The sequence below is a fragment of the Lytechinus variegatus genome, chromosome 9, assembly GCF_018143015.1.
Source record: "Lytechinus variegatus isolate NC3 chromosome 9, Lvar_3.0, whole genome shotgun sequence".
NCBI lineage: Eukaryota > Metazoa > Echinodermata > Echinoidea > Temnopleuroida > Toxopneustidae > Lytechinus > Lytechinus variegatus.
Genome location: NC_054748.1, coordinates 15,640,470 through 15,662,691, shown reverse-complemented (window position 1 = coordinate 15,662,691; position 22,222 = coordinate 15,640,470). Strand labels below are relative to the sequence as shown.

The 22,222-nt window shown below is 36.9% G+C and overlaps 1 long non-coding RNA gene across 1 annotated transcript; it reads right to left on the bottom strand.

Moving 5' to 3' along the window:
* Nucleotides 1–8,245: 8,245 nt before the first annotated feature.
* Nucleotides 8,246–14,816, bottom strand: LOC121421208. The gene is made up of 2 exons (XR_005970949.1): nucleotides 14,345–14,816; nucleotides 8,246–8,313 (listed from the first exon to the last, which is right to left on the bottom strand). It is a non-coding gene; the product is annotated as an uncharacterized LOC121421208 (long non-coding RNA).
* Nucleotides 14,817–22,222: the final 7,406 nt, after the last annotated feature.

Below are 22,222 nucleotides of genomic sequence, written 5' to 3'. Positions count from 1 at the left end.
CAAGTAGTCAGCGAGACTGTTCATTGTGACGTCATTGAAGTTTCGGACTGACTTGTGGCGCCAGGCTTGAGAACCGTCATCCATTCCAGCCAATCACGGCATAACATCTAGTCACATGTTTACAGTGATCACCCACAGCGGTTATCTACTTTCCACACTGACCTTTCTCATATTTCAGAGAGAATTAAAAACAGAGTTGACGACATGAAATTCGAAAACCAGTTTTTTTTTAAATATCACCTTTATTCAAAACAAAACAAAGGGAAGTTACAAACAATTAAAATAAGTCCAGGTTACTCATTATTTAGGACGAAGTACAGGGTTAATAAAATAATTACAGATACACAATATACACCATATCACAATCAAATCTACATAAGACGATTGTACATTGTCGATTGCAGAAAAGAAAACTGAAATAGATCAACTCTGATCAAGCACATATTACATATACAAAAAGGTAAACTTTTCAATACAAATTTCTTTCAAAGGTATACTTTTACTTTATCTTACTTTATTTCACTTTCCCCCAACGTTGTTTGAAGACTAAGCCTGTTCATCGATCAGAGTAGCGATGGTTATTGCTGCTCTCCTTCAGACAAAAATATATACACGCATTATTATGATTTTGCTTTTAGTATTCTTTGGTATCTTTATGTTCATTTATGTATTAATCATCGTCATTATTATCATCATTATTACTAGTATTATCGGTATTATTATTAGTAGGAGTATTATCATTTTTGTCTTTCTACTATTGCTGCTGCTACTCCTACTACTACTACTACTGCTACTACTACTGTCATTATTTTCAGTAATGTTATAAATATCCTTGTAATTATTTTTATTTCATCATCATTATTATCATCATATTGGGGGGGTGACGTACAGATGATAGCTCTTGCCCCCTTTTAGGGTAAATGGTGAAATATTAAATTTTTGGTGTAGGTCTAAAATTTATCCCCCAAAATGTATTATTGTAGTAAAAATGTCAGTGTTTGCTCACTCGCTTCGCCCGCTCGCAAGTTTTTTTTAAATTTTGCCCGATACGCTATATCTTGGGGGCGTTTCATGAAAGGACTTGTCGGACATTTTATCCGACAAGTACCAGTTTATCCGACAGTTACCATAGGAACAGTGCCTCTCAGCCAATCAGAATCAAGGAAAGATGTCAGATCTGAAAACTTCTCGGATGAAAATATTTATGAAACGACCCCCTGGTCCCCTCAAAATTTCTACCTCATTACGCCACTAATGAGGGATTGTTCTTAAACACCATAATCGCGTCTCGCACGTATTGTTTCTCAATCAACAAACACGTGTTTCTTGACGCTCGTGCGTGATACTCGACCACCCCTCCCCCCGCTTCCCCTGTGGGGGCCACGAACCCCCAAATTTTCACGACTAAGAAAAACAGGATACGAAAAATGCAAAGTAAAAGGGAAAAGGAGTTGTTATGTGATTATGGTTTTTTGGTAAATTGTAAACTATATTTAAAACGATAGATTTTTTGATTGAAAAACTTGAAAATTTTGGTTTACTAGCTTCGTTCGCTCGCAGAGTTTAAGAAATGTTTAGCCGGTATGCCAATGTCCCCTCATAACTCATTACCTTCAACGCATTAGGTCACTGCCCCCCTCCCTCAGTACCTCACTCCTCTCCTCTTTGGAATCAATAGGCCTTAAGGTGGGTATGAACGGAAGGCCTTGTTTGCATAAGGATTGCCCAATCAATCACCATTGTGGAATGTCACGCTACATGACTGAGTAGAGATGGGTTTCGGCTTCCATATCATGTTCATAACACATAGGCCATTGTTGACAAACGTCACACCAATAAGGTAATTTGAGGCAAGGCCAGGGGCGGGGCCAGTTAGACCTACTGGTCGTTTAGAGCAGGTGCGCTGCTCTGAAGATTCGAATGGTCCAACGTTTCAATATTTAAAAAGTGATTACTTCCAAGTCTTGTAACTCCGAAGGTCGAAACCATGGTCATTTTTTAATCAATATTAAATATACAAATAATTCGTTGAAACCCAATTAACGTATATAGAATTGTATTTTTTCTTGGAATACGCCATCATTGAAATCTTATTTATAGGTTTGCACAAATCAAATTATTGCAAATCAAAAATGTTCCTTGTATTTATCTTAGGCTTTATAATTTCGTATGTATTTCTATTTTTTTTTCATTGTTTTTAATGGAAATTATTACACCCATGAAACAACTAATCACAACCCTTGATTAGTCAATCAGACCAATCAGAATGAAAATAATCACCCTTTTAATAATAATAATAATAACGTTTTATTTACCCAGGGTAGCCACTTCAGTTAGGAAACTGCTCTACCAGCGGGCCCTGCATAACATAACATGTTATTATTACCCTTCTCCAATCTAAATGCTGAACGCCTAGCAAGAAGGCAGAAGGTCCCATTTTTATAAGTCTTTGGTATGACTCGGCAGAGGATCGAACCCACGACCTCCCGTTCATGAGGCGGACGCTCTGCCGCTGAGCCACCATACCCTTTTATGAATTTCATCTCACATCGAGTGAGTTTTGGAGAAAAAAAAATCGGGAGAAGCGTTGAGGGCGACACACGCAGTTATTTTATTTTGCTCGGGCACCGATCAAATTAAATTTTCACGTAAATTCGCACAATTTATCATGTAAAAGATATTTTCATTTTACTTCCTCTACATCATAATATTGTTTTAGGCCATTAGCAAGTAATGAATTGTAATGAAATGGAATAGTGTCAGCTGCATTTTGGGGGATTTACCAAAACTAAATTATACACAGACTTTTAAAGGAAAGTTCACCCTGAAGAAAAGTTTATAGTAAGAAAAGCAGAAAAAGAAATCAAAATGCTAATGGTTTGATGAAAATTCGTTGAACATTAAGAAAATTATTAGAATTTTAAGATTTGGATTTGTGACGTTAAAAATGAACAGCTACCCCATAATGTTGCATAAATGCACAATTCGTTATGGTTCGTGATTTTTCTTTGTTTTTTAAGAAAGGGTGTGAAATTGGTTTTTACCCAACGATATGTAGGAAAGCATATGACGTCACAAATAATTAAAGTTCTAATAGCTTTTTTATTCTTTGATGGATTTTCTCAAACCTTCGACAATATATTTCTCATTTTTTCTCTATCTTTACAATACACATTTTGTCAAGGTTCACTTCCCCCTTTAGTACATTGTTCCAGTTTTCTCTTGGATATTTCTCCCTTTTTTTGAAGACCCCTGGCCCTCATTCCATCCCCTTTTCCCCCATCTATCCACTTTACGCCCTCATCTGATTTCCAGTTCTTCATTTTCACTCTTTGTCATCTGTCTTCCCAGCAATAGATTTCTTTCCCCCACGTCTCTTCCTCTACTTTCCAGTCGGTCTATGTAGATACATATTTATCTATTCCCCCTCTTCCCCCCCCCCCTCTCTCTCTCTCTCTTACTCGGTCTTCCCCCGCCCCCTCTCTCTCTCTCTTTCTCTCATCCTACGTTTTCACACTACTGGAAAGTAATATAAGTATCACTTACAAAATATTCATTAATTTTATTCATTCGTTAACCCCTGCAAGTTAGTCCTGTAACTTTGTAAAACTGCTTACAAAAGATGCCCTGCAGTTTCACAAATGTAATTTTGAATGAATATATATATAGTAAAGATTCACGTATCGGCTTCTGTAAGGTAACAAAATAATGCTGAAGATAATGCTTTCATTGCCAATAAAGTTTTTATTGTTCACTCGAATTTTCGACGGTCCTCCGTCTTCTTCAGGAGTTTACAATGCAAACTCCTGAAGAAGACAGAGGACCCACAGACCGTCGAAAATTAGAGTTCGAGTGAACAAAAACTTTATTGGCAATGAAAGCATTATCTTCAGCATTATTTTGTTACCTTACAGAAGCCAATACGTGTATATATATATATATATATACATATATATATATATATACATATATATATATATATACATATATATATACATATATGTATACATATATATATATACATATACATATATATTATATATCATATATACTACAGTCAGTCATAAACCCTCTAAACTTACAGCACATGCTACATGTATTGTGTTTTATTAGAAATGCATGATCACTTCCTCGATTTGGTTTTTATCCTATGCTATCTTATGCTATTCATAAGAATATGCCTGACTGGTCAAATATTACATAATTACCTTTGCTCCTGAACTCTCTCTCTCTCTCTGTTTACCTCTGCCCCCTTTCTCTCTCTTCTATCTCTTTCTTCCTATCTTACCATGTCCTTTTACTTTCTCATTCCAAATCTTATTTTGATGTGTATATATATGTTTTATTTACTTATGTTTTCTTTATGTTATGAATTATTTATGCAGAGCCCTGTGGAAGACCAGCGATTTTTAATGAATATTTTAATTGTATATATTGTGTAATTTTACATATTTGTTTGTATAAAGCTGAACAGGCTACTCTGGATAAAGATGTGAAATAAATAAATAAATAAATAAATAAATAAATAAATAAATAAATAAATAAATAAATAAATAAATAAATAAATAAATAAATAAATAAATAAATAAATAAATAAATAAATAAATAAATAAATAAATAAATAAATAAATAAATAAATAAATAAATAAATAAATAAATAAATAAATAAATAAATAAATAAATAAATAAATAAATAAATAAATAAATAAATAAATAAATAAATAAATAAATAAATAAATAAATAAATAAATAAATAAATAAATAAATAAATAAATAAATAAATAAATAAATAAATAAATAAATAAATAAATAAATAAATAAATAAATAAATAAATAAATAAATAAATAAATAAATAAATAAATAAATAAATAAATAAATAAATAAATAAATAAATAAATAAATAAATAAATAAATATGTAAACCCGTAGTATGATTTCGTTAATTTTATCTGACAAACTTACAAAAATATATTCTACAAATTATATTGCATAATATCAACATAGTTCATTGAAGACACTGTTTACATGACTTAAATCGAAGTTCTTATAATATTTCTATGATATAGATTCATATAATATAATTCATCTAGAAAATTCTGTATTTTTAATGCTGTAATAAGAATGACTTTTTAATCATTGTGCATGGTGCCAAATAATTAACAGGAATGTATTGATGCCATAGAAATTATGCTTTTGAGAAAATGATTTATAAAAAGTTGTATGGCATATTCAAAAGAACATTACATTCTTCTGGGTTTATAAGTAGACGAATGAATTGTAACTCAACAACAAGTAAAATGACTCATCAAGTTGACATACTATATACGGATACTTTACTAAATTCTGTTCAATGCTAAATTAAGTTTTAATACACTTGGACTTATAATTCAAATACTTATGTATTGTACATTTTACGTGAATCTTGTATACCTGAGCCAAACCAAATTCCTTATGTTGTCATTTTATCACCATCGGGTTTGTGCGTGTGTGTTTGTGTGTGTACATTGTATCTACATGTGTGTAAACCAGTGTAAAAGAATTCCCTTTATATACAAAAAAGTGCGAATCTAAAGCCCGGTGCACACGATGCGATTCGTTGCGATCCGAATTTCAAAGAAATTGCAATAACATTTTCAGATGAACATTCCAAGCCATAAAATCTTAGCAATCATAATTTAGAATTGCGACGGGACTCGAGCCTCCCGTTATTGGAATAAAAACAAAGTCAGTTCCAAATTGTAATGATACCATCATCGCCTGCGAATCGAAACCGATTGCCGTAAACAGTAAAAGTATGATTTTATTACTCCTAACATTATGCCGAACTTCAAATAAAACTATTTTGCTTCTTGGAATCGTAACATTTAATACTAAATGTGATTTATTAAAAGAAAAAGTCGCATCGAATCGCAAAGTGTGCGCTGGGCTTAAGTTACACATAAATCTTTGTGAACCCCCCCCCCCTGGTCCCAGTTGCAGAAACAGTCGCAATCAAACGTAACACTGAAAACAAAGACAAATAATCATTCTTATACAACTTAATTTTCAACCAATTAAATTTGCGCATTTGGAGTTGGTGCTTGATATTTTGAGTTGCGTTTAAACGCAATCGTTACTGCAACCGGGCCCCGGGGGGGGGGGGCATTTCAATGTTACGTCCACAGGTTGTCACTAAGATCTGACAACAAACCTTGAATTTGATTGACTGAGAGGCACTGTTACTATGGTAACCGTGTAACTGATAAAATGGGACTTGGCGGATGAAACATCCCACAGGTCCTTTCATGAAATGCTCCCCGGTCACATTTCCTTAGCAATACCAAGATATTTTACTAGTCTGTGTTTGTAAGAGCACCGGCACCTCCGCCATATCCGCATCCTTTCGGCCCGAGGTGCTTCCGGAAGCACGCTGTAAGGCAATGAAATCAACACAAATGATAAAGGAGACAATATGGAACTTGAGAAGAAACAATGAAAGAGCCCACTGCACACTTTTAAACAAGTCCACACATTGGTATTCATAATGCATATGGCATTTATTTGGTGTACGATAAAAAAGCTATGTATATATCTGCCTTAATAATAATGATGATATTCCGCATTTATATAGCGCGTAACACATCGGAACGACGGCTCTAAGCGCTTTACAGATATTACCCCGGTCATTGGATCCTTGCATGCCCGCATATGTATGCACCTTCTCCACTCCCTGGGGAGCATTCCCACAAGAGTTCCAAGACTCAATTGTTAGCCATACTACCCATTTAACACCTGGGTGGAGAGTGGCAAACTGGATTGACGCCTTGCCAATGGATGCTAGGCCATGTGGGCTTCGAACACAATACCCTCTGATTACAATGCGAGAGTCAGAACCGCTACACCACAGCGCTTCCTCAAGGGCATGCCGCGCCGGGAATCGAACCCCCGATCGTCGGATATCCAATCAACCACCTCCAATCTAGCGGCTTAGATCACTCGGTCACGGCACCTCCACAGTATAGGGGCCTCTCCACGAAACTATTGGAATCTATTTCTGGATTATTCCTTTTAAGAATTAATTCCCCCAATGATGATAGCCATACCAATGCACTGGCCTGTGACATTTTGGCCTGTCCCCCTTAAACCAACAGTTAGCATGGTTAGTCGCCCAAATGATTTTGTGATCATTTTCAGCTTGGAAAGCACGTCCCAGTTTATGAAAACGATGTGTTACTTGTCGATATGGCTATAAAAAATTTCGCATTTACGACGGAGACACTCTACAATGAATCGATTCCTTTAAAAATGCAATTAAAATCACAACGGAGAGCTGACAGAGATTTTGTCGAAAGTCGATGGACTGTAACAGTAGATCATCCGGACGAACTATTGCAAATATGTCGTTGTCCAGAATCGAGAGATTAGGGAGTTTTCGATTTGCACGTCGACTGGTGGACTGCGACGAAAGTACGTCATAATAGTCTGCTTTGTGTTGATGGTATACAAAGTCAGTCTAGCACATGATTGGAAGACACTGAGCATGTACAAGCCATTCCTGACACGTCAACTTCATGGTGACGACCGTGGATTTCACTCAGATCACGCTCGTTCGGATTGTGGTAAAACGAGCAATCAAATCCTAGCCCATTAAGCCACGTGGTGATTTACTCCAGCGGTTCTGCATACCGTAAAAACAAAGCAGACTATTATGACGCACTTTCGTCGCATTCCACAAGTCGACGTGCAAATCGAAAACTCGCTATTACCATGAGGATGCTCCGCTGGTCGGTCCACCAACTTTCGACAATATAGCTCTCAGCTTTCCATCGTTATTTGACTTGCATTTTCAAAGAATTTGGTGCGTTGTAGAGAGTGTCACCGTAGTAAATGCGAAAGGTTCGGAAAAATCCCCACAAGTACGTGATTGAATGGATATAGAAGAAATACATTGTATGCGGGCATGCAAGGATCCGACGACCGGGGTAATAATATGTCTGTAAAGCGCTTAGAGACGTCGTTCCGATGGTTAAGCGCTATATAAATGCGGAATATTATTATTATTAATTCAGTGAGAACTTTCACAGGGTGTGGAGAAAACAAAGTTTAAATCATATTATCTATATTTACAAAGAACCTTACAAGGAAGTTTTCACACGATCAAGGGAAAATTTCATGAAGGTGTCATATATGGGGCCGAGTGTACATGATGTAAATGGCCATTGATGTTAATGTTTGATTACCTTTACAGTAGATTTTCCCATCTTTATCGGACACGGTGGTGGAATCCAGGTGCTTACTGCAAGATTCGCACGAGAAACACCATTTGTGCCAGGACTGGAAGGGGGAAATGATAACTTAGAGTCAATGATGATGGTGGTGGTGGTGGTGATAGTGATGATGATGATGACGACGATGATAATGACAATGATGTAGATGATGGTGATACTACTGCTGATCTTGATGATGATAAATTATGATAATGAGATTTTGAATTTGATGTTGAATTTGATAAGGTTGATGATGTTGATAATGGTGAAGATTATTTTGATGTTGATGATTCATTAAAAATTCAGGTAAAAAATCTAAATTAATAGCGGCTTGAGGCTTTGACAATGGAATATATTCAAATGAATAGGAAATTCTTCAATAATAACAGCAGTGGTGCTATAAAATTAGAGAACCCCACCAGAAAAATGCACTCCTTCATGTCGAGTGCTTACCGGAGACAGCAACATCAAAATGTTCGGCGAGCTCAGAGAAACAAACTTTATTGAAAGTAACATTTTAACACCTGTCTTCAATTAAATATCTAAAACGTGGCAGAAATTGAACACTTTAAAAGCGTCATATTTTCATGGTGGGGGCTTCACTATTTTTTTAGCTCCACTTTAACATGACAATTATTAAATGACATATGTGATAAACAATTTATATCAGAGCATAACATGATTATGATAATGTTGATGGTGATTATGATTGTGATGATGGTGGTGATAATGATAATCATGGTGATTATGAAAAACATCTGTGTTTAAATCTCAATTCAATCAATATTTTTTTAACGTAGAGAAGGTTTACGGTTCACCATCTGTAATGTGAAGGGAAGGAAATACAGGCAGAGAGATGAAAATTGAAAGACGAAATAGGATGAAAAGAGGAAATTAGAAGTACTCTTTTCTTGAAAGTGAGTGAAGTCCTGAAAAGTACTGTAAACCAGATGAGATGAGCTGAATATGGCTTGAGTAGCGATGGATTGTGTCCCGGGGTTTGTGTAGTAGCAGAATGAGGTGAAGAAAGGTTGCTCGACGTTTCGGGCTGGTTGACTATCCGTCTTCAGGACAAATTTTAATTTCCTCTTTCCATTTCAATCTTTCTGCCTGTATTTCCTTCCCTCCTTCATATTACACATGGTGAACCGTAAACCTTTTGCACGTTATGAACTCCAACATACAAACCTACAAAGATCAATATTTTTTTAATAGAAGCCACATATTTACCTGCCCTGCACCTATGATCTCTTCCGCCGTATAGACGGATTTGCCACATCTTGAGCATTTTTTTTCTCCTCCAAAAGAAGGCATCTTGACCGACTGCCAATGATAAAAAGGTAGACATGCAATTTGAAATGAACATCATTGGCGTACAGAGGGGGGTGGGAGCTCTTGCAGCATTTAGTTTAGTTTAGTTTCCTATGTGACTTTTGGTTTCCCTAATCGGATATTTGATTTAGCTATATGGACACTTTGAACCTACGTGGACATTTGATATCCCAAATCGGACATCCAATCTTATTCGGACATTTGCTCATGAACACGGACATTTGAAATACCTATATGGACGATTGGTTCCACTCTGCGGACATTTGACCTGGAAACCTACATTATGTACACGGTTATATACCCCCGTGTTAATGTCCCCATTTTTTTGTTGTTGTTGAAATTTTAAGGTCAATATAATTGCTATCATCTACACTGCCCAGACGGGATTAAAGGGGAAGTTCACCCTGACAAAAAGTTTATTGTAAAAATAGCAGAAAAAATAATACAAAATATTGCCCAAGGTTTGAGAAAAATTCATCAAGTAATTAAAAAGTTATTAGAATTTCAATTCTTTGATTGACGTCATATGCGAGCAGCATTCCTACATAGCGAATGGCAAAAAATCAATGAAATGTCATTTTCTCAGAAAATTGAAAATGGTTTTCACTGTACCTTTTGTATATCAATAGACAAATCATTTCACACCCGATCATGAATAGAAAACAAAATTAAGTCATCAGGAACCATTCAAAATTTGAAATTCATGCATTTTATATTACATAACACATGGGGCAGCTGCTCGTTTATGACGTCACTAATCCAAAAGTTTGAACTCTAATAACTTTCTTGCTCTTTAACGGATTTTCCTCAAACCTTCACCAATATTTTTTTCTATTTTTTCTGCTATTTTTACAACAAAGTTTTCTTCGGGGTGAACTTCCCCTTTAATACCGTATGCAATTGTTAGCGATCGATGCAAACCTTTGCACCTATTGCGTTCCTGAATCGGCCATCTGTGTGTCTGTCAAAGTTTAACCATGGAGCTATTGGTTTAACCCGAGAAGGACTGGGGTGGGGCCATGATGCCCTCCCCCCTCGACGCTTCGCGCGATATTTCCGAAACGCAAAAAGATAGCGCCGCAAATTTATAGGCCTTTCTTTATTTTATTCATAATAATTCAAAAATAAAAGAAAAATCAGTTTTTTTAATACCAACCTGTAGTTTATGTGGTAAAGAATGTGCGTGCCAAATTTCAGCGCAGTGATCGCGCGAACGGTGGCTGAGATCAGAAGGAGGCCATCATGCCCTCCCCCCCCCCCCCCCCGTCCTCAATATATCCCAGTCCTTTAAGGGTTAACCGAGTCGTCGGTGAGAAACAATGAGGCTTATATTTAAAGTAGGCCTACGCAGCCTACGCACAGTGTTACAATTTTACGTACCTCAGCATGCAAACTCGAAAAGGGGAGTGAAGCCCGCCACCTACGGGCTAGAAGCAATTAAATGATCGATATAAACGGGATCAAAAAAAAGTTTACACTTTGAAAAAGCCATGGGAATTAAAAAATATACAACTTGTGGGTAATTTTTTTCACATAAAATCTTGGGTTTCGGTATCATCTATCCAATGAAAGTAAAATTTTTGTCAGAAAATTACACTTGAGTGAGCACTGTCCATTTTTGTATAGCTCGCAGAAATCAGTTTGCGCAGAAATGCTCGTTTTCACGCTGTGTAAAGGGGAAACAGTGAAATAAACTTACCCTGCGGAACATTTCTCATACATTTCCCTTGCACTTTTAGTCAGTTGAAATAAGATGGATACATTCAACCATTTTGTAACGATTTTGCTACCCAAATTGAAATTTCAACACTTAGGAAGAACAACCTTTACCCTTTTTGTGCCAGCTGGATCTGAGGACATAACTAAATATGAACAAATGTTTATACCAGACATCTCCAGCATTATTTCACTAAATTTTTATCATTGAAAGTGGGTTTACATTTCATTTTTCATTTAATACTTGTTTCTCCACACTTTTCCCAAGTTTGGCAACGATTAACAAAATGAAAATCAAGCTTTAGCCATTCCATGGAAATCACAGCTCAGTGTAAAGCAATTATCGTCACGATGGCCTCGGTATGTGGGGGAGAGGGGTGGGGTGAAATGCTCTCTTCGAAGCGTTTTGGGCAAGGAAACAAGTCAAAAAGGTAAAAGATATCTTAAAATCAATTCTAATAGCTGAATTATACATGTTCTTCAGGATAAGGTCTACTTTTATTCGCTCTGCGCAATTCATTTTTTACTAACTTTTGAAAGTAAGTGGTCCTCACTCAAGCAGAAATATTTTTCAGCATTTATATCGTCATTTGATTAAATGGATCTGTACCAATGTTAAAATGTGGAAAAATCTTCAGGATATTACAAATGTATAATTTTATAGGATTTTTTCAAAGTGTAAACTTTTTTTGATACGCACTGTGTAATCGCATTCGCCTGGTGTAGGCCTATGGAGGGGGTGGACCGGGGGGAGGGCATTGAACCTAGAAAAAAATCACCACCCGACACAAAAAGGGGATTGATGAAATAATAAAAAGGTGACGTATTACAGAAAGATGTCAAAATCTGAAAAAAAGCTTTTGTATCACAAGGGTCAGCTAGCATTTAAAACATGATGATGTCACAATCATTCTGACATAATAACGTCATGTCCTGACGCATAATGTCGCAGCAAACTTCTGACGCAAAATGTCACATGCCACCAACGCTTATGTCGCAGTGAAGTTTTTCTTTAAGGAATCTGATATTCAGAGACGTTTGTAAAAAACATATTGCACACATAGGCCCGATTTGTTTCAAGATCTATGGTGGAACTTTTTTATCATCTATATTTGCAGGAGTTTCTGTATTTTAATCATAAATCGAATGTGAATTTAAATCTTCACAATAATAACAGTGATGTGCATTAAAATGTGACAATTGTAGAGATAGATAAGACGGAGAAAGACCGATAATAATATCATACATAAAGCATTTAAAATAGTAAGTTACAAAATACCGGGGCCAGGCAATATACAGTGCGTCCCACAAAAAAAAAACACGAAACCTTGAATTATCGATTTATCTATAATCACAAATACAATAGACAAATTACCTACCATGTAGAGCTTAGAATCTCCCCTTTCATCTAAAATTACTTAGATAATTCCTCATTCACGCATGAGTGAGCAAAAACAATTTTAAGAAAACTCATTGTCTATTGTATACATGATTAAGTTATGATAAATCATCGCTGAATCTCGCTTTCGTGTTTTGTGGGGCGCACTGTATAAGCAGAAAAACTGCTTACTTAAAACTATTAATGCAGTCTTCAGGACTACTATTAAAAACAAGAAAATCAAATGGATTTTAGCGGCCGATCGGGTGAATATGTGGTTAGAAATAATTCATCGCCCATCCTCTGCCGGCGAAAGCTGGAATGGCACCTGCATCCTCCTAAAAACGTATTTCTCCCGGTTTTAACATTGTCCAATAACGGACAATATTAATACGCGCTGGTTGGTCAAATTGGAGTTTGTGCAAACCGAGTCTTAAATACAGGGCCTGGTGGGCACAAGAATCCAGACTTTTCAAATTTACTACGGAGAACACTTAACGCACTGCTTCCTTTGAAATTTCAAGTCAATCATTGAGCCCTGAGAGGCTGTTTGCCGAAGGTTGGTGGACCAGCAGGGGTCCGTTGCAGAAAGAGTTGCGATCAAACAAAACTCCAAAACTCTTACGAATTTTCGAAGCTTGCTTAATTTTCAGCTAATGAAGCACCCGCGTATTCGGGACTTGCGCTTCATAATTTTGACTTGCGTTTAAACGCAACTCTTTCTGCAACAGGCTCCGCCGGGACAGCATTGAAAATCTGGACAATCGGACACTTTTGCAATTGTTCGTCTGGTGCAAATCTTCTGATGTCTGCTGTCCCAGGCCACCAACTTTCGACGCTAAGCCTCTCGGCTCTCCATTGTGATTTGTAATTGCATTTTCAAAGGAATCGATGCGTTATAAAAGAGTGTTTTCGTAGTAAATGCGAAAACTCGATCCCCAATTGTTAAAAGTGAGTGACAACGGTGTGGAAGAACCTCGGTGAAGTGGTTGTGACTCCCGCCTTGTAAACAGAGGATTGATAATTTTAAATACCGAGAGAAAACATAATTGTAAACTTGAGGTCTTGATATATTCCTTCTAAGTTTACGAAATACCACTGCGGCATTATGCCTTTGTGGCATGTGAACTAGTGTGTTAGAAAATTTGCTGCGACACTATGTTATAGTAATAATGATGTGTTCCATTTGTATAGCGCAACTCCTATCTACTGCGCTTGATTGCCCTGTATAGCTGAGCCGCCGTATAGGCGCTAAAGCATTCAAGGAATAAATCCTACCGGGTACCCATTCACCTCGGTCGAGTGCAGCACAATGGGAGTTAATTTATTGCTGAAGGAACACACTCAATGGCTGATATTCGAACCCACGTCCCTCTCATTAAAAAAAACGAGAGTCGTATAACCACTAGACCACGACACACCACTGTATCTGAACCGGTGACATTAAGCTGCGACAATATGCGTCGGACGGCCATCGCATAATAATATGGCACTCTGCGACATTATGCGCTTGTGTGACACAATGCGTCGCTGCGACATAACCGATTGTAACAGGCGTTACCACTTTAGATAATGTAGCCCGAAATAATTTGAATCTGAAGCACAGGCTAATGTCATGATAAAACCTTTGTAGCATTAGAGCCATTTCGGGCGCAAATGAAGGATAACATACCTGTACGTGATACAAAATGGATCAAAGACTTTTCAACGTGATACACTGGTGATAGGTGAAACAATCAACCAACTCTGGTAGGGTATGTAGGCTGGAAAAGAATGATCACTGAATTGCTCACGTCTTCCTTTTGTAGATCAAGATGACTGCCTCTGAGCTAGGTACCGTGTGGAAAACTTACATAAGTAATGCATAATTATTGCCAAAGAGCCAAGTCAAAGAAAGCTATGAGATTGGAAGAGATTTGCACACGATACAGATTTGTAAAGGCAAAGATGATGGAACAGGTCTGGGCCTATTTTTCACACGGCCCGCTAGCAATCTCTGCTTCTGGATTTTGGTATCCATTTTTTTAAATGTCATTGTGTCGTGTACCATGCACGTGTCGCCTCGTCTTCCACGAAGCAATGAGCGTTAATAAGCATATCTTTTTTTATATAAAACCCAGGTACTATAGTTTAAACACTTCACATTCTACCCCACTATTCCCGCTGAGCTCTTCTGGAATCTAGCAATATATATAGTGATATCAATGGTGTAGCACTCTTATTTTTTCATTGGGTTTCCCTTAGTCATGGTCATGGTTCACTTGTTCCCCGGGCATGCCGGGGGCCACTTACATTGACGAGTGGATACCATGCGCGACCAAAAATACACGTAAAAGGGATGTCTCTTTCACGATAGGGCACGTTACGTACGTAAGCGAGGTGTAGAAGGTGGGGTCGTACTAAACCAACTAAGGTAAAGCCGACGACCAAAGGACCCGTAACAATAATAAAACATTCCTGTTCTTGTTTAGGGGTTCATTTCAGGAAAATTTGACAAGAGGATCGTTTTGTTTCCAATACTTGTTAAGTTTAGGGTTTCACACGGCAATACTTGTTAAGGGGTACATTTTCAGAATAGACCAGTTCGTAGTTACTTCAGGGACAATTTTGGTCAAATGACCTTTCATTTCTTTCATTATGATAGGCAGATTTCAAAGCAAGATATTACGTATGCTTGCCTGACATAGCAGGATGACGAAATTGAATAGACCAGGTGACTAGAATAGCACACCAATGAACACTTAATGAAGGTATTTGTTGCATTCCTATTTTGAATGGATATCATAGCATTCTGCACAATGTACTTGGCAAACTGTGAAATACCAGTCGTTCGTGGACGCATTGTTGTTTTTTGTGGATGTACATGAAAAAAAACACAATTCAAAAGAATATATACATAATCAAGATATCAAAGTTGGTACTTATCTCATTAGATTTTAAACCACCATGTTACTTTAGTACAAATGACCTTCCTCTGATCATGCGCAGAAAGGAACTACGAATTGGCTTATTGAATAGACCAGTTCGTATAACTTAAAGGAGAATGAAACCTTTGGAACAAGTAGGCTTGTGTTGAAACAGAAAATCAAAGAATAATAACAAAGAAAGATTGAGAAAAATCGGACAAATAATGAGAAAGTTAATATGAGCATTTGAATATTGCAATCACTTATGCCATGGGGATCCTCAAATTGGCAATGCAACACTGTGTGATGTCGCATGTGAACAAATTTCCCTTTGATGGACTATAATTTTATACCATCAAAAGTCTCATGATGTATTCTTTAAAAATCTGTATTACATGCCCTCCTATATAGAAAGAACACAGATCTACTGATAGATATGATCAAAGAGGCAATATATACTAAAGTAATTGGGAGAGTTGTTCACAAGTAACATCACACATAAGTTTGTCGCATTGTCAATATGAGGACCTCCATAGCTTTAGGGATCGCAATATTCAAATGCTCATAACTTTCTCATTAATTGTCCGATTTTTCACAAACTTTCGTTGATCTGTTTCTTTGATTTTTCTGTTTTCACACAAGCTATCTTGTTCCAAAGGTTTCATTCTCCATTAATGAGAAACTATCTTGATCAAAAGAACATTCATTTATTTCATTATTCTATAGGCAGATTTCAAAGCAACTGAATATTATTACGCAAACATGCCTTACATAATAAATAACATGGGTCCCGTTGCAGAAAAGTTACATGTGCCGTTATGGCCATGCACTTTGCGCCATCCATGTATCTTTCATATGCAATCCTTGATTCTGATTGGCTGTTGATCAGCGTTACCATAGTAACCATTGGATGTCAAAGTTACTATAGCAATCACTTTTATGCAACGGGGATTTGACTAGAAAAGCACATCAATATACGCTCTATGAAGGTAATCGTGGCATTTCTATTTTGAATGCATGAGCATAACAATGCATTTTGCAAACTGTGAAATACCAGTCGCTATATAGTGCACGTACTGTCGTTGTTTTTGTGGATCTAATGGAAAAAAGTAATTCAAAAGAATATATTAATAATCAAGACTTCAAAAGTTGGTTCTTACTTCATCGAATATGAAACCACCATGTCATTTTAGTGCAAATGACCTTTTGATCATGCGCAGAATGGAACTACCGAAATGGCTTGTTTTGGCGAAATATGGAACTGCTCATATGCTAATTCTGAACGACTCACAAGAATTCCTGGGCGGTTTTCTGAACATTAACTTTTCTCCATATTTTGTCTTTTCTTAAAGATATGACAGAATCGGTATTCTGTATGGTATAGATGTCATAACTTTCGTCATGAAAATTGTCATTCTTCACTTTTTATAGTTAAGAACCTTTCATTTCCCCTAGTTTTGATGGGGATACGGGGGGGGGGGCAAACGGCAAGGGCCCCCAGATCTGCGCCTGACGATACATCAGACGTTGCATTGATTGATGTTGGCCCAACATCAGTTTTGTAATATCAAAAAGAAGTCGACTTCACCACGTTGGCTCAATTACATTTCTATTTTGACACATTGCCAACCTTTCCATATTGTCAGCATTGTGCTGTTAGCAAGATATATCAATTTCGCGATCAGGGCTCCGTAACACAAAGATTAGTGATCAATCACTAAATGAACTGACCAATCACTATCAATGTTACAAGCGCATTAGGTTTGAAATACTGACCAGGGGCCAATCAGTGCGGTTCTTTCGTATTTGCAATTCACATTGGCCAAACGTTGTGCTTTTGAACATTTTTTAATATTTTCGCGACTGACCCCGAGTCTGTTTAACAATAATTGCCTAAAAGTTGACTTGGAGTCATTAGATATGACAATTGTGGGCCTACCTGTATGACATGTGAGAAGGTATAGCACGCAGAAAACTGTTTGGATTTGCCATTTGCCAAGTACAAAAATAATCACCTCAAGTTAAGACACTTGGTTGACTTATACCTTGGTCACATTTGCTCAACGGCGGCCGTACGGCGAGTCGAAAACAGCCGTTTTGTTCATTATCATACAAACCACCTATATGTAGCTAGTACATAAAATGTTAAAACGGCTGTTTTCGACTCGCCGTACGGCCGCCGTAGAGTAAATGTGACCAAGGTATTAAGGTAATATTTCAAGTGTGTATTTTCATTATATAAATGAATCAGGCTTTGAGAAGAGTAGTGGATTTGTCCGGGGTCCGATGTTGGTCTGGAAAGAACTATTTTCACATTGCCAGTTCAACCAAGGATTAATAATTCCCACTGTGCTTTCGAATGACACGCCTGATACATGTACATTTGTTTTATATCCTACTTTGGATAATTTTCTTCTTCTCCTCTTTCTTTCTTTCTTTCTGTCTTCCTTTCTTTCTTTCTTTCTTCTCCCGGCCCCTCCTCCTCCTTATTCTTCTTCTCCATGTATATAAATACAAATTCCTGCATTGTTCTTTCTTACAAGAAAATGTTGTGGTTAATTCTAAGATTCAGAATTATAACACACGTAAGAGACATCTTATTCACCACCCCTTTGCTAGAATTAATGCTACGTTGAAATCCTTCAGAACAAATTGTGTTAAAGAATGGAATATGTGTCCTGCTGATATAAGAAATGGCAGTACCCTGTCTCGGTTTAAGAAATTGTCATAAATATCTACTTGATAAATTTAAGACTAGTTGTTAGTTGCACCTGGGGTGACATGTTTGGAATGTGAAACGGTGTGTTTGTCTGTGTGAGTGTGCGAATGCTTGCGTGTTTTTTTTTTCTTCTCATAGTTGTTCTATGTTTAAGTAAAATATCATATGCAGGGGCCCCTGATTACAAGCTGTGCTTCTTTGGGGTCCCAAACCTGTCATTTTCATCAGTTCTTTATAATGTAACCATTTATTTTTTTTGTACTTTTTGTACTTTGTAATTTTTTGACTGGTTTGAATGAATTCAATTCAATTCTTCTCCTTCTCCTCTTCCTTCCTCTCTCTCACACACTCTCTGAAATTTTGCAAAGCAAGAGTGTAGCTCTGGACACTAAATGCCCGGGGGGGCCACTTCCATTCACGAGTGGATACCATGCGCGACCATGGGGTCTCGAAAAGCACCCTAAACACGTAATTTCCATATTCTGAAAATGCACCCCTTAACAAGTATTGGCGTGTGAAAACCTACCCTTAACAAGTATTGGAAACAAAACGATACTATTGAAAAATAATCCCTGAAATGAACCCCTAAACAAGTACAGGAATGTTTTATTGTTACGGGTCCTTCGACGGGTCGTCGGCTTTACCTTATTTGGTTTAGTACGACCCCACCTTCTACACCTCGCGCAAATCGGACTCTAAACACGAAGTGTTGGGACAAAAAGGCAAAAAGGACATCCTTTATAAAACATTTTAATTTTGTTTTATCATCCCCGCAAATTAGACCCTAAACACGTAATTTTCCTAACGAAATAGATACCCTTTTTTCATTATTTTTGCGTTTTTGACACCCTTATCACGTTACGTACGTAACGTGCCCTATCGTGAAAAGGACATCCTTTTTACGTGTTTTTTTGGTCGCGCATGGTATCCACTCGTCAATGTAAGTGGCCCCCCCGGGACTAAAGGATACATTATTTCATAATACACCTGCAGGTTAGGCCTGATCTTTATTTATAACTTCTTTAAAGAGATGCTCTGCGGTTTAACAAACCCCGTTCTACATGTCAATACAACATATATAATGCACATTACGTCATGTAGCATTGTAAACTACATAAACACATCGAGTTGATTAACAAATCACGTAGATACATTTATAGCACTCGAGTTCAATTCCAATGAACCAAGGTGTATTAGTTTTGCATAGTAATTCAAAGAAAAAAATCTAAACAGCTACAGAGGATGCCAAAGTTGAGGTGGTGAAAAAAATTTAACAATTTTGAATTTTAAGATGCTATATCAAACGAAGGTATCTGGGCCCGGTCTTACAAAGAGTGATGATTGATCCAATCAATCTCAACTGTATGGAAATCCATCCATACCATAATTTTTTTCTAAAATAAAATTCGCACCATCTCCTTCGTCAACATGGAAAATCGCACAGAATCTGCAATGATGAACGTATGAAAAAACATTACTATCTAGAAAACATTTCGAACGAATTTGCATTTTATAATGGTGACGTTGCTGGCCATCCATAGTTGTGACTGATCTGGGGCCCGTTGCAGAAAGAGTTGCTATCAATCGCAACTCTAAAAATCATGCGCAACTTGATTTTCAACCAATCAACAGCGCGCATTTGGGACTTGCGATTGATTTTTTGACTTGCGTTTAAACGCAACTCTTTCTGCAACGGACCCCGGATCAATCGTAGCTCTTTGAATGAGGGGCCAAGGACAGAGGTTTTAGGGGAAAAGGAAAAATCAGACAAGTTGATAGGTGAAAGATTGAACAATATCGGACAACTATCAAGAAAGCTATAAATTTTTAAGTTGCAAATATTGGTAATCACTATTATACCCATGGCAACTTCAAATTGGCCGCATATGCGATGTCATAGTGATAATGTAAGGCAAGGACTACACTTCCATGTACTCCAACACAAAAAATGGCTAAAATGTAATTTCTTTCAAAAATTTTACTTTCAATTATATTTTTCCTTCATGAGGATGTAATATAATATACTACCTGGGGTACACAGTATTTACATGTAGATGACAGCCCCAGGGGAATTGGAACTTGAGAGAAACTCCCTATACCTGATAATTAAGTACATGGCCTATGGGGAAGTTGTCCTTTCCTTGTTATAATTTAGTTACACAATTGCCAATTTGAAATCTACATAGTCCTAGGGATCTCAATTTTAAAGCAGCCATATCTTTAATATTTATTGTCCGATTTCCTTCAAACTTTCACCATTCTGCTTGTCTTATTTTTCTCTGTTCCAACACAACATTTTATGACCAAGATTGGATTCCCCCTGAATAGTTTATCATTACGACACTTCCAACCTGCCTCAAGCCTTCATCGGCACTGCAATGATGTGAAATGACATGAAAAAAACAGTGGCATACCTAGGATTTTTCACAGGGGGGGAGGAGGACAAAACTGTCCGCCAAAAAATTTGACAAGCAAAAAAAAAAAAAAGGTCTTCAATCGTGCTGAAAGGATAATGTACCAAAAAAAGTGAAAAGCAAAAAAAGAAAAAAAGGTCTTCAAGCTCGTCAGGGGGGTAATAAAGGTATCAGGAAGGGCGAGCAAAAAAGGTCTTTCAAGCTCGTCAGGGGGGGGCAGGGATACGTCCTTTGCATGGGTTGTGACTCGTCAGGGGGCAGACTCCCCCCCCTGCCCTCCCCCCGGTAGGTACGCTAGTGAACAAAAACATTGAATAATGATACAAAACTGTGTACATCCCACATGTCGATAGCACAGAAACATAGTAATGCTTTACACAACAAGTTCTTAGCATCAATAAGTTGTGAGGGGGTATATTCACAAGTCTGAGGCAAAAAAAAATCATCTTCTAAAAAAGGAAGGCGGACAAGAGTAAAACTTGTACAGAATCTGCCATGGTCTGTGTCAGTTTTGCGAACTATTTGGTACCTATGATGGTTCACCTAATTGTAAAAAATATATCTGTATAGATCTACATCTCTTTGGTTAGTTTTTACATCATAATCATGTATATTTCAGTTAGTAAATCCTCTCCCGTAAACCCGTACATCTTGTTACAATCTTGTTAAATCATAATTCATTAGACACTTATATTCTATATACATATTACATTACATATCATGAACATTGCTCATTGAACACACACAGTTTATAGTACTTAAATCAAAGTTCATATACGGTAATATATATATATCTATAGTATAAATCAATATATTTCTATAATATAAATTCATAAAATCCTTCATAAAAAATAATATTAAGTACATGTATACTAAGCAACGTAAGTGCTCCTATAAAGTAAGTAAGGATGCCATTTTAAACCTGAATCGTCGAAAACAAATAACCAAAGAAACAATTGAATAAAACTCATTAATTCTATTTTAGCTGTTTTTCATTTCAAATAATTGTCCAAATTTGACAGTGTAAAATCTTTTCTTGTCTTGAGAGACATTGTATAAACAAGAAAATTTGTAAATACTGTATATCCTCTTAAAAAATTCATAAAGATATTTCTGTGTTCTGTAGCAATTCATATACATATAGTACACAGAGACAGCAGGTTTAAACACATGGGTTTCATTATTTCAATATTTTCAGTCATTAAGAACATAAAGAATTGGAATTCATTGAATCATTTATGGAGCATTGTGGCCTAGTGGATAAGTCTTCTGACAGAGGGTTGTGGGATCGAATCCCACCCATGGCGTAATTTCCTTCAGCAAGAAATCTATCCACATTGTGCTGCACTTAACCCAAGTGAGGTGAATGGGTACCCGGCAGGATTAATTCCTTGAATGCATGAGCGCTGAAAGGAAGCTCGAGTTAAAGCCGAACATTTGTGGCGTTATTCCGAAGGTTCGATAATCCGAAAATGAAATAAGGTTCGTTAAAAATTGTGCTAATGAAATTC